At 45.6% G+C, this 10,546-nt stretch overlaps 1 long non-coding RNA gene across 1 annotated transcript; it reads right to left on the bottom strand.

The window, feature by feature from the left end:
* Positions 1 to 3,596: 3,596 nt before the first annotated feature.
* On the bottom strand, positions 3,597 to 9,350 carry LOC133628470 (uncharacterized). Its single transcript, XR_009820717.1, has 2 exons — positions 8,606 to 9,350; positions 3,597 to 4,762 (listed from the first exon to the last, which is right to left on the bottom strand). It is a non-coding gene; the product is annotated as an uncharacterized LOC133628470 (long non-coding RNA).
* Between the last annotated feature and the right edge of the window lie 1,196 nt (positions 9,351 to 10,546).

Genomic DNA, 10,546 nt, shown 5'->3' with positions numbered 1-10,546 from the left:
ATTATCTGTCTAGACAAAGACACAACCTGTCCCCGATTTTGCATGTAAATTAGGTCTTTTCTTCCTTTCATTTGCAGGGTTTCTCCTGGTGATAGCCGGTGGTGGTCTTTGGGGCCTTGGGAGATGAAGGCTGATAAGTCCTGAGGCTTTCTCACCCCTGATCTTTGCGCAACTTTAGATATCACTTGGCCCCTTGCAGAACCGGTTTGTGCCTTTAAGGAAGTTGGAGGACCCCGGAGATATTGTGTAAGGGGATAAGCACGACCTTTTTACATCTTGTGTGTCAATTTTGTCCCGTCTGAAAAATAAGCTTTATACTATTGTGATAAGTTAGTATAAGGTTTATTAGCACATGTTAGTATAAAGCTCTACATCAGCACGGTGAATAATGCTGACCACAAGGAAGAATGAGCCCTGCAAGGGGCTCTCTCAGGAGCAGTCTCATACACTGAGCTGCTCCTCCAACCTGCCAGGAGCAAGGCCAGGGCTTCCTCACTGTTTGCCATCTGAAAATGATCTTTTGACTTTGGAGAGGACTAAATTATTTTTTCCTCTGAATTTCATCAAAAGAATGAAAGTAAAGCTTCCAACATGGAAGCTTTCCAAGTTGAATGTCTGTCCAGGATGAGGCAAGTTTATACAGTTAAAACCCCCAAAATGAGAATTTAGAATGGATATAACAAAAGACTGCAAATTACTGCCTTCTATGGAGAATGGTCTCATTTACTCATCACCCTCTGTGCTCTGGAGATCCAGTTTTTGCTAAGGAGTAGGAGAGCTTCAAGGCCTGCTGTTGCATGAACTTCCACTTTGCAGTGTGGGAAACTGTGACAAAGGAAACAAAGCAGGTTCACCTAGATCAGGTCACATAGGAACATGTCCAGGCAGGTCTTGAAGACCTCCAAGGAAGGAGACTCCACAACCCCTCTGGGCAGCCTGTTCCACTGCTCCATCACCCTCACAGTGAAATAGTTTTTTCTTAAGTTTAAATGGAACTTTTTGTGTTCCAGCTTCATCCCATTACCCCTTGTCCTGTTACTAGATACTATAGAAAAAAGGGATGTCCAACCTCCTGACATTCACCATTTAGATATTTATAAATGTTAATAAGATCTCCCCTCAGTCTCCTCTTCTCCAGACTAAACAGCCCCAGTTCCCACAGCATTTCCTCATAAGGAAGATGCTCCAGTCCCCTGATCTTGGTGGCTCTGCACTGGCCTCTCTCCAGCACTTCCCTCTCCCTCTTGAGCTGAGGAGCCCAGAACTGGACACAGGACTCCAGATGAGACCTCACCAGGGCAGAGCAGAGGGATACCAGAACCTCCCTTGACCTGTTGCCCACACTCTTCTTGTTTCCCCCCAGGATGACATTGGCCTTCTTTCCCATGAGGGCACATTGCTGGCTCACGCTCAATTTATTATTAACCAAGACTCCTAGGTCTCTCTCTGCAGAGCTGCTCTCTAGCAGGTCAACTCCCAGCCTCTACTGGTGCATGGGATTGTTCCTTCCCAGATGCAGGACTCTGCACTTGTCTTTATGGAACCTCATGAGGTTCCTCTCTGCCCGACTCTCAAGCCAGTCGAGATCCCGCTGAATGGCACCACAGTCTTCTGGGGAATCAGCCAGTCCTCCCAGTTTGGTGTCAAGCTTTGTTTTAGTCTCAGTCAAGCTTGGGTAAGGACAGACATTAAGCAGAGGACTCCAACTGCCTCAGATTCAGCCCATGGCTTTCTCTCGCATTCCTCAGAAAATGGTAGAAGCTCTTCAGACCCCACATACTGTCAACTGAGGGAGTGACAGATGCCTCCATCCCAAGGGCAGCAATGATTAAACTTGCTAAGGCTGTTGCCCATCCTTTCACTTTGTCGTGTTTTGGCCCAGCTAGCACAGCAGCCTCATGACAGTCTCTCTCTCGGTCCCCCCATTCACCCCCACCCTCCTTGGGATGGCAGAAACCCTAGTAAAATGGGAGGAAAAAGATAAGCAAGGTTGTTGTGGATTAAGACAAGGGCAGGGAGGGCTCACTGCCAATTACAGTTCCGGGCAAAACAGACTCCAGTACTCGACTTAAGAGAGGAAAGTTTATTCTACAAGAAACAGAACAGAACAAAAGCAAAAAGGGAGTAGGATGATGAGAAAATTACAACCAGCATTTTAAGATCTCCCTCCCTCATCCCTCCTTTCTTCCCAGGCCCAGCTCACTGCTCCGGATATCTCTACCTCCTCCCCCGTCAACGGCTCAGAGGGGCAGGGAGTGGGGGATGTGGTCAGTCTCTCACAGATGGACTCTGTCATTTCTCTCTGCTCAGATGAGGACGACTCCTGGCATTCTTCACCTGTTCCAACACAGGATGCCTCTCCCGGGACTCAGTCCTTAACGAACTTCTCTGGTGTGGGTTGTTCGCAACAGCTGCGGCTTCTGCCGATACAGGATCCTTCACATGATGCCGCGAAGTTTTTGGCTCTTGGCCTAAAAACCAGACTCGAAGTCTGAAAACCAGGCTCGAAGCCTGAAAAATGAACCAGACTCGAAGTCTGCAAACCAGGCTCGAAGCCTGAAAAACCAGCTCTAAGCCTGCTTCATGCGGCGATCAACCCAGGGTCCGATTCTCAGCTGGGTGGGAAGAAATCAGTCCTACTCAATGTGACTGATAGCAGAAATCTTCTTTCTTTATTGAGAGCAGGCTCTAACTTATATACACAGCAGCTTCAAAGCTAGCTCAGCAACAGCAGCTAATAGATTACATTTTCTTGTTCATCCTACTTGCAGTTTCTGCGATAAGCAAGCTCCCTCACATTTTCCCATCTTGTTTTTCCCCAAAGTTGTTTACCACTTTTAGCCGAAAACAGTCCGACCTTGAGGGAACAGAAAGCGGCCTGCTGTCTACATGACAGCAACTGCTTTAACCATGGCTCTGACTCTGGTCTTAATTGTGCATTAAATTCATATAACTAGAGCTCAGGCTGCCTTGCCCCAACAGGCCTAACATTATACCCCGGGATCCATGTCCATGCTCCCTTAACCATTCTTCCACAATTCCCCCGTTTTGTTTTTGCACAATCAAGACTGAGTCAGTCAATTTATGCACTGCCTTCGTAATACAACTATATGCTATCTTAAACATTATAAGCAAAAGCAAAATAATCAATACCCATCTTAACCCTTCTTTGATTAACATAGTCAACCAAGGTGACAACCCCCCAAAAGCTGATTGAAGCCAATTATCAAAAGGGTTATAACCCACTGTAATATTCTTAGCCTGAGCCTTTAAATATGCCAAAGCTTTGTGAATAGATTCACTATGATCAGAAAGATTAAAACAACACATGCCTTCAGAGTCTTGACATCCGTGCCCTTGTGCCAATAGCAAAAAGTCTATAGCTGCACGATCTTGTAATAAGGCATGTCTAAGGCTTTTCTGGTCTGCTAGCAATTTTTCTATAACATCAGTAGTAACATTAGCTTGCTGCTCCGACCAGTACACTAATTTTTCTAACTGTTGTAAGGCCTGGGCTGCAGCCAACCCAGGTACAAATGCTGAAGCAAATACATTCGCCGTAATGGACTGCCGCGATTGAGAGACGGAGACGCAACTTGATGCAAGCAAAGTGTCCGCTTTATTGAATACAAGCAACATTTTTATATCTTCTTAAAGTCAACGCGTTACATGCTGATTGAACCATTCACTTAATTAGCTCATACATATTGCAAAAGCTAAGCTCCTAATAGGCTGACAAAAAGGCACACGATTCTTCCAAAGGGCTATTGTTTCACAAGATTAGATAAGTTTCAAGGTTTACTTAGCAGTCTCATAGCAGTCTGTTACTAAGCACCATGTCCCTATCTCTAACCACAAGTTTTCTGTCTTTCCGCCAAATTCCTGTTCTTTTGCACGTACTTCTACATACTGTGCTTTTCACTGCCCTCAGCATTTTTCCATGCTAGCACAACAAGGCCTAAAGATCAAAGCTAACTAATATTCTATAGTCTTAGCTAAATCATATTTCTACATGGACCACATTTCCCCCTTTTTGTTTTTGTAATAGCCGCTTGAGGGTTTGATGAGAACGCTCTATCAGAGCTTGACCCGTGGGGGAGTGAGGAATGCCAGTGGTATGCGAAACTCCCCAGGATACAAAAAAAATCAGTTAAAGATTTAGAGATATATGCAGGGCCATTGTCTGTTTTTATCTGGGAGGGCACTCCCAGGGTAGCAAAAGCACACATTAGATGTTTGCGAACATCTCGTGCCTTTTCTCCGGCATGGCAAGAAGCAAACAGCATTCCAGAAAATGTATCAATAGAACAGTGAATATACTTCAAACGCCCAAATTCGGCAAAATGGGTAACATCTGTTTGCCATAATTGAAGGCTTTGCAAACCCCTGGGATTAACCCCTCCTGCTATAGAAGGAAAAGAATGTCTTTGACAGTCGGGACAAGTGGCAATAATACTATTAGCCTGCTGAGGCGTAAGGTTAAACTGTCGTTTTAGGCCTCCGGCATTTTGGTGAAAAAAAGAATGGCTAAGTCGAGCTTGTGCTAAACGGTCAGGTAACACCTGTACGGGTAACGTAAGCACATCAGCCTGTCGGTTTCCTTCTGCAATAAACCCAGGTAAGGAGGTATGGGACCTAACATGCATAATAAAATAGGGATGACGGCGAGAGTTTAAAAAAAAGATAAGTTCTTGTAACAGAGTGAATAAGGCGACATGAGAGACATCACGGAGTACCGAGGCCTCTGCTCGTTGAACAATTCCTGCAACATAAGCAGAGTCAGTAATTACATTGAGAGGAATAGACCATTTCCGAAAGACACGAACCACAGCCGACAATTCTGTTATTTGAGGAGAACCCTGTACAGTTTCTACATCAGAGTCCCAACGTCCAGACTTATCATCCCACCAAAGAATGACAGACTTGTGGGTTTTTCCCGATCCATCTGTAAAAACAGTAAAGGCCTGCAGAGGCTGATCACTTCTTTTTGGCATCGGCAATAGGTGAAAATCAGCGTGTAACAGTTTATGAGAAGGTGGATGCGAGGTAAGTTGACCTGCATAGTTGACTAAAGCTGTCCCCAAAGCATCCGATTGTTGCAATAACCATTGCAAATAAACTGCTGTTACTGGTAAGCAAATAAGGGTAAAATCTGACCCTGCCAAAGTTAACAGTCTCTGTCGAGCCTTGATGACAAGGGATGCAAACATTTCATGCTGTGTCGAAATAGTTTTTATAGCTTGGTTGGGTAGAAAAATCCACTCAATAATTAACAAAGGGTCCGGTTTCTGGTTGTCCCACTGAAAGATCAACGCATGAGGTTGCCGTACAGGGTTTAAAATGATGAGTTGAAAAGGCAATTCAGGTGCATACCGCTGCGCTTGTCTGCTGGTAATTGCTGTGGCAACCTTTTGTAACGCATTCATAGCCGCATTGTCAAGGCTCCGTGGGGCGCATAGGTCTGTATCCCCTTTAAGCATTTGAAATAATGGACTTAGATCTGTATTTGTGATACCAAGTAAAGGCCGCACCCAGTTAATTGTTCCCAACAGCTTTTGTATGTCATGTAAATTTCTTACATTAGCATGAATCTGTAAAGGTTGTGGAACAATAGTCTGAGCTCTAATACGCCATCCTAGATATTTCCAAGGTGGTAATTTTTGTACTTTCTCTGGTACGATACAGAGGTCTGCTGATTTTACAGCAGCCATGACAAGGGCTACGGCCTCCTCCATGACTTCTTGGCGCTGAGCTGCCACTAGAATGTCATCCATGTAATGATATATCAGTACTTTAGGTACTGCAACCCTAACAGGGCTAAGCATTCTCGCTACAAACCATTGACATATTGTGGGGCTATTTTTCATTCCTTGTGGCAGCACAACCCAGTGGTATCTCTGCAAAGGAGCTTGCATATTGATGCTAGGGACTGAAAAGGCAAATTTAGGGGCATCGTCTGGATGCAGTGGGATATTAAAAAAACAATCTTTAAGATCAATAACAGTTAAATGCCAATCACGAGGAATCATGGTTGGTGATGGTAGCCCGGATTGTAGGGCTCCCATGTTCTCCATAGCATCATTAATTTTTCTCAAGTCATGGAGCAAGCGCCACTTGCCAGTCTGTTTTCGGATAACAAAAATTGGCGAATTCCAGGGACTTGTAGAGGGAACAATATGCCCCTCAGAGAGCTGCTCTGCAACTAACTCCTGGAGGGCGTGAAGTTTTTCTATAGGCAGGGGCCATTGATCGACCCAAACAGGAGAATCGGTTTTCCAAGTTAATTTTAGGGTTTCACGCCCTGCAATGGCCCCACCTAAAAAGGCTTTTGGGTAGTTTGAATAAACATTCCCCATTGAGATAACACGTCGCGTCCCCATAAAACCATAGGGACAGGTAAAACAAATGGTTTAACAGAAGCTGTTTGACCGTTCGAATCCTGAATCTGAATCAAATCAGAGCTTTGTCGGCTAGTTCCATAGCCCCCTATCCCAGCCAGCGCCTGAGAAACATTTGCCAGTGGCCATTGTGGGGGCCACTTAGCTTGGGAAATAACTGTAACATCTGCCCCTGTATCAATGATTCCACTTAAAACCACTCGGTGATCCCCGCGAACTAAAGTACAGCGGCACATGGGGCGCTTCTGGGTGATAGATTGAACCCATAAAATCTCAGGCACTCCTGTAGAGCCAAAAGCTCCCTGTCTTTGTTTCGGCTGGCCATCAGACTGGAGGCTAGTTGCTTTAGGGATTAAAATCAATTGTGCTATTTTACTATCTTTTGATATGGTACAAGGTGGAAACGGAGTCCAAGCCATGATTTTAATTTCCGATTCACTATCAGAATCAATTACTCCTGGCAATACAAAAAGACCCGACAGGGTAGCAGATGACCTCCCTATTAATAATGCTTGGGTCTGTAGTGGTAAAGGGCCAGTAACTTCAGTAGATAACAGGTGAACAGAGGAATCAAGTAAAGTTACTGTGTGGGAGGTTGCCAGGTCCAAGCCGGCGCTCCCTGTGGTTGCTGGGCAGAGGTCAGAAACCCTCCGGTTTCCTGCCCCCCCCCCCTGCGTACGGAGGGGCACGGGGGCCGGTCGCGGAATTTGTGTCTGCACGCGCCGCGGATTCGCGTTCAGCTGCCAGTTTCCCGGTATGGGACGCCCATTCACATCAAATTTGGATTTGCATTGGTTCGCAAAATGCCGTCCCTTCTGACATTTAGGGCAAACGCTAGGTGCTGGGGGTCTCTTTCCAAGTCCAATGTTACGACAATCTCTTTTGATATGCCCTGGTTTCCCACAACCAAAGCATTTCTGCCTTTCATTACCTCCCACGGGCCCCTGCATGGCTGCAAAAGCGGCGGCCATTGCTTCATATTTATGATCCACCGTGCCAATCCTGTTACAAGCCTCAATCATCTCAACTATCATAGGGTTTTGATTCGGGAGCGATTTTAAAAGTTTTTTACAATCAGCGTTAGCGTTTTCTACCGCTAATTTCAGCAATAGGATCTCCCGAGCTTCGGCATTATCTATTTGCCGATCTAGAGCCTGTTTCAGCCTATCTATAAATTGCATATACGATTCTCGAGGCTCTTGGGTGATATTAGTAAACGCCTTTTGAGGCTTTTGGAAATCCGGAACTTTCATTAAGGCTCTTCTCGCTTCCTCCCGGACCGCTTCTAAAGCGTCTCGGGGGATGTCTCTAGCCTGAACGGCTGGGTCTGCGTGTTGCCCTGTCCCAGTAAGATGTTCCATAGTTAAAGCTGCTAAAGCGGCATTAGCGTGCCCCGCATACCCCAATAAAATTGTTTGTAGCCTTGACCTCCATTGAGATTCCCACATTGTATACTGAGTCGGGGTTAACAACAATCGCACAAGAGATTTTAAATCATGCGGCGTCATAACATATGTATCGAATACAGAAGACAAAAGACTCACAAAATAAGGAGAGGACAGTCCGTGCTCAGTAACCGTACGACGCAATTCCTTAATCACTGAGAAAGATAGCGATTCCCATTGAGCCGCCCCCCCCTTCCTTTATAAATTACAGGAGCCACTATGGTTTTTGCTATTTCTAATTCCCCTTCCTTCAGCGCTTGGCGCTTAATCTCTCCCCAAACATCATGGGGGCCAGGAGGGAAAAGATCAGGCTCTTTTTCAGGGTCAATGGGTCCCGGATCAAAAGGATCATCCTCTGGTGGGTAACCTGCAGCACAGGCTAACGGGGGGGGTGACGAAACAGCGGGAAGTGGTGGTGCTGAAGGCTGCGCTCCCCCCTCCAAGCCTCCCTGGCTTTGCTCCTGCGCTTTTACCGTCTCATAAATCGATCTCCACCGTGGGAGCATTCGTTGTGCCTCCTCATTTCCAGAAGTAGCTGCATCCCATAATTTTACCCCCACATCATCCCAAAGTTCCTGAGTAAAAATTGAAGAGGCAGTAACCGTGGGGATCTTAACCTGGACCCATTTAAGGATCAACTTAAGATCCTGACCCGAAATGGTCTTTTTTCCATGCTTTTCAAGCAAAGCTTCCATTAGTTCATAAACGTCTCTTTCAGGAGAACTTGTCTGATTCCCCATTTTTCAGTTTCCCGCAGCTCACCTCTCGTTCCAGACGGGGGTGATTAGCCGGCTTTTCCTGCTTCGTTTCAGCAGCTCCTTTCAGTTCTGCGGGACTCGCAGCACGCCACCAGATAGGTGATTATCTGTCTCCGACGGACTCTTCACAGAAGATCACGTCGGGGTCACCATTTGCCGCGATTGAGAGACGGAGACGCAACTTGATGCAAGCAAAGTGTCCGCTTTATTGAATACAAGCAACATTTTTATATCTTCTTAAAGTCAACGCGTTACATGCTGATTGAACCATTCACTTAATTAGCTCATACATATTGCAAAAGCTAAGCTCCTAATAGGCTGACAAAAAGGCACACGATTCTTCCAAAGGGCTATTGTTTCACAAGATTAGATAAGTTTCAAGGTTTACTTAGCAGTCTCATAGCAGTCTGTTACTAAGCACCATGTCCCTATCTCTAACCACAAGTTTTCTGTCTTTCCGCCAAATTCCTGTTCTTTTGCACGTACTTCTACATACTGTGCTTTTCACTGCCCTCAGCATTTTTCCATGCTAGCACAACAAGGCCTAAAGATCAAAGCTAACTAATATTCTATAGTCTTAGCTAAATCATATTTCTACATGGACCACAATGGACCACAATTGTACTTTACCATCCCAATCTCCTTTTAAGTTGTGGGTATCTCTTGTTTTCCGTAACTTGGTAATTTTTAACCAGTCCTGCTGTCGAGGAGCAAACAAAGTCAATTTCCCTAAATAACATGGCCCCCCAATTGGGTTAGCTGGGATTCCCTGCCATGCTCGATCCCCACATATTAAGAAGATGTTATTGGGTAGAGCTTTAGCAGACCCATTGCTCCACAGAGTAGGCCCCTGAGGGGTCCCGCGTTCCCAACCAGTGTTACTTCCCCCATATATCAACCCAGATAAGTTGGCCATCCAAGTCCCACCAAATTGTCCTATGGCCAATCCACAATATCTTCCTTTTGGATCTACAAATTGACTATATGCACCTTCGGGGGAAACATCAGTCCGCTGCTTAACCATATTTTTATATTGTTCCATTCCTCTTAGTCCTTGATATTTAGTCCCAAAGCTAAAACAAGTATAAGTCCAACTCTCATTCGTGATGTTTCCGATTGCTTGACTTCCCAGCAACTCCAACTCTTGTGGGTCCCAGGGAAGAGGGACTTTGAGCCAACTTAACAAGTCCATGGCACAGTCCAATGTCACTTTGCTGGAACAGGAGGCGCTCCCGCTGACATATTTCTGGAAATCACTAGGATCAAAATCTGGTATCCCAACCAGGCAGGTGCGGAATGTATCACTCACCGACTGAAGACTCAGACAAAAGTCAACTTGGCCTGTCTGATTCGCCCAGGTGACCCACATGTTCTGACGTGGATTCACTTGATCCAATGGCGATGTGTGAACTGTCACCATCAGGATTATTAGGAGTAACAGCCACTCTAGTCCATTTTGCAGGAACCCATATTGGACCTGTAGATGTAAGCACAGACATATAACCCCTGCCTAAATACTGCACTTTAGCTGGGCCCTGCCATATACCTGTTCGTGGATCTCTGTAAGTTACCCACATTGCCGGCGGTCTTTTCGATGTTTCCACCATTCCTTGATGTAGTCGAGCTGGAGGTTCTTTCTCCTCCCCAAAGATACATAAATGATTTATAGTAAACAATACCTTAGACAACCGTTCCTGTGGGTCCTGTATGTCGGAAATCTTACTTAAATATGATTTTAACACTTGATGAGTTCGTTCCACTATAGCCTGTCCTGTCGGTGAGTGTGGTACCCCTGTAATGTGTTTCACTCCCCAGGTTTGGAAAAACTGTCTCACCCGTTGACTAACATATGCAGGGCCGTTATCAGTCTTAATGGTGCTTGGCACCCCCATAACAGCAAAACATGCAGTGGTATGTCGGATTACATGCATTACCCTTTCTCCTG

Source organism: Colius striatus, chromosome W (assembly GCF_028858725.1).
Source record: "Colius striatus isolate bColStr4 chromosome W, bColStr4.1.hap1, whole genome shotgun sequence".
In the NCBI taxonomy this organism is placed as follows: Eukaryota; Metazoa; Chordata; class Aves; order Coliiformes; family Coliidae; genus Colius; species Colius striatus.
Note: the sequence above shows the minus strand (reverse complement) of the source record. Positions and strands in the feature narration are given on the sequence as shown.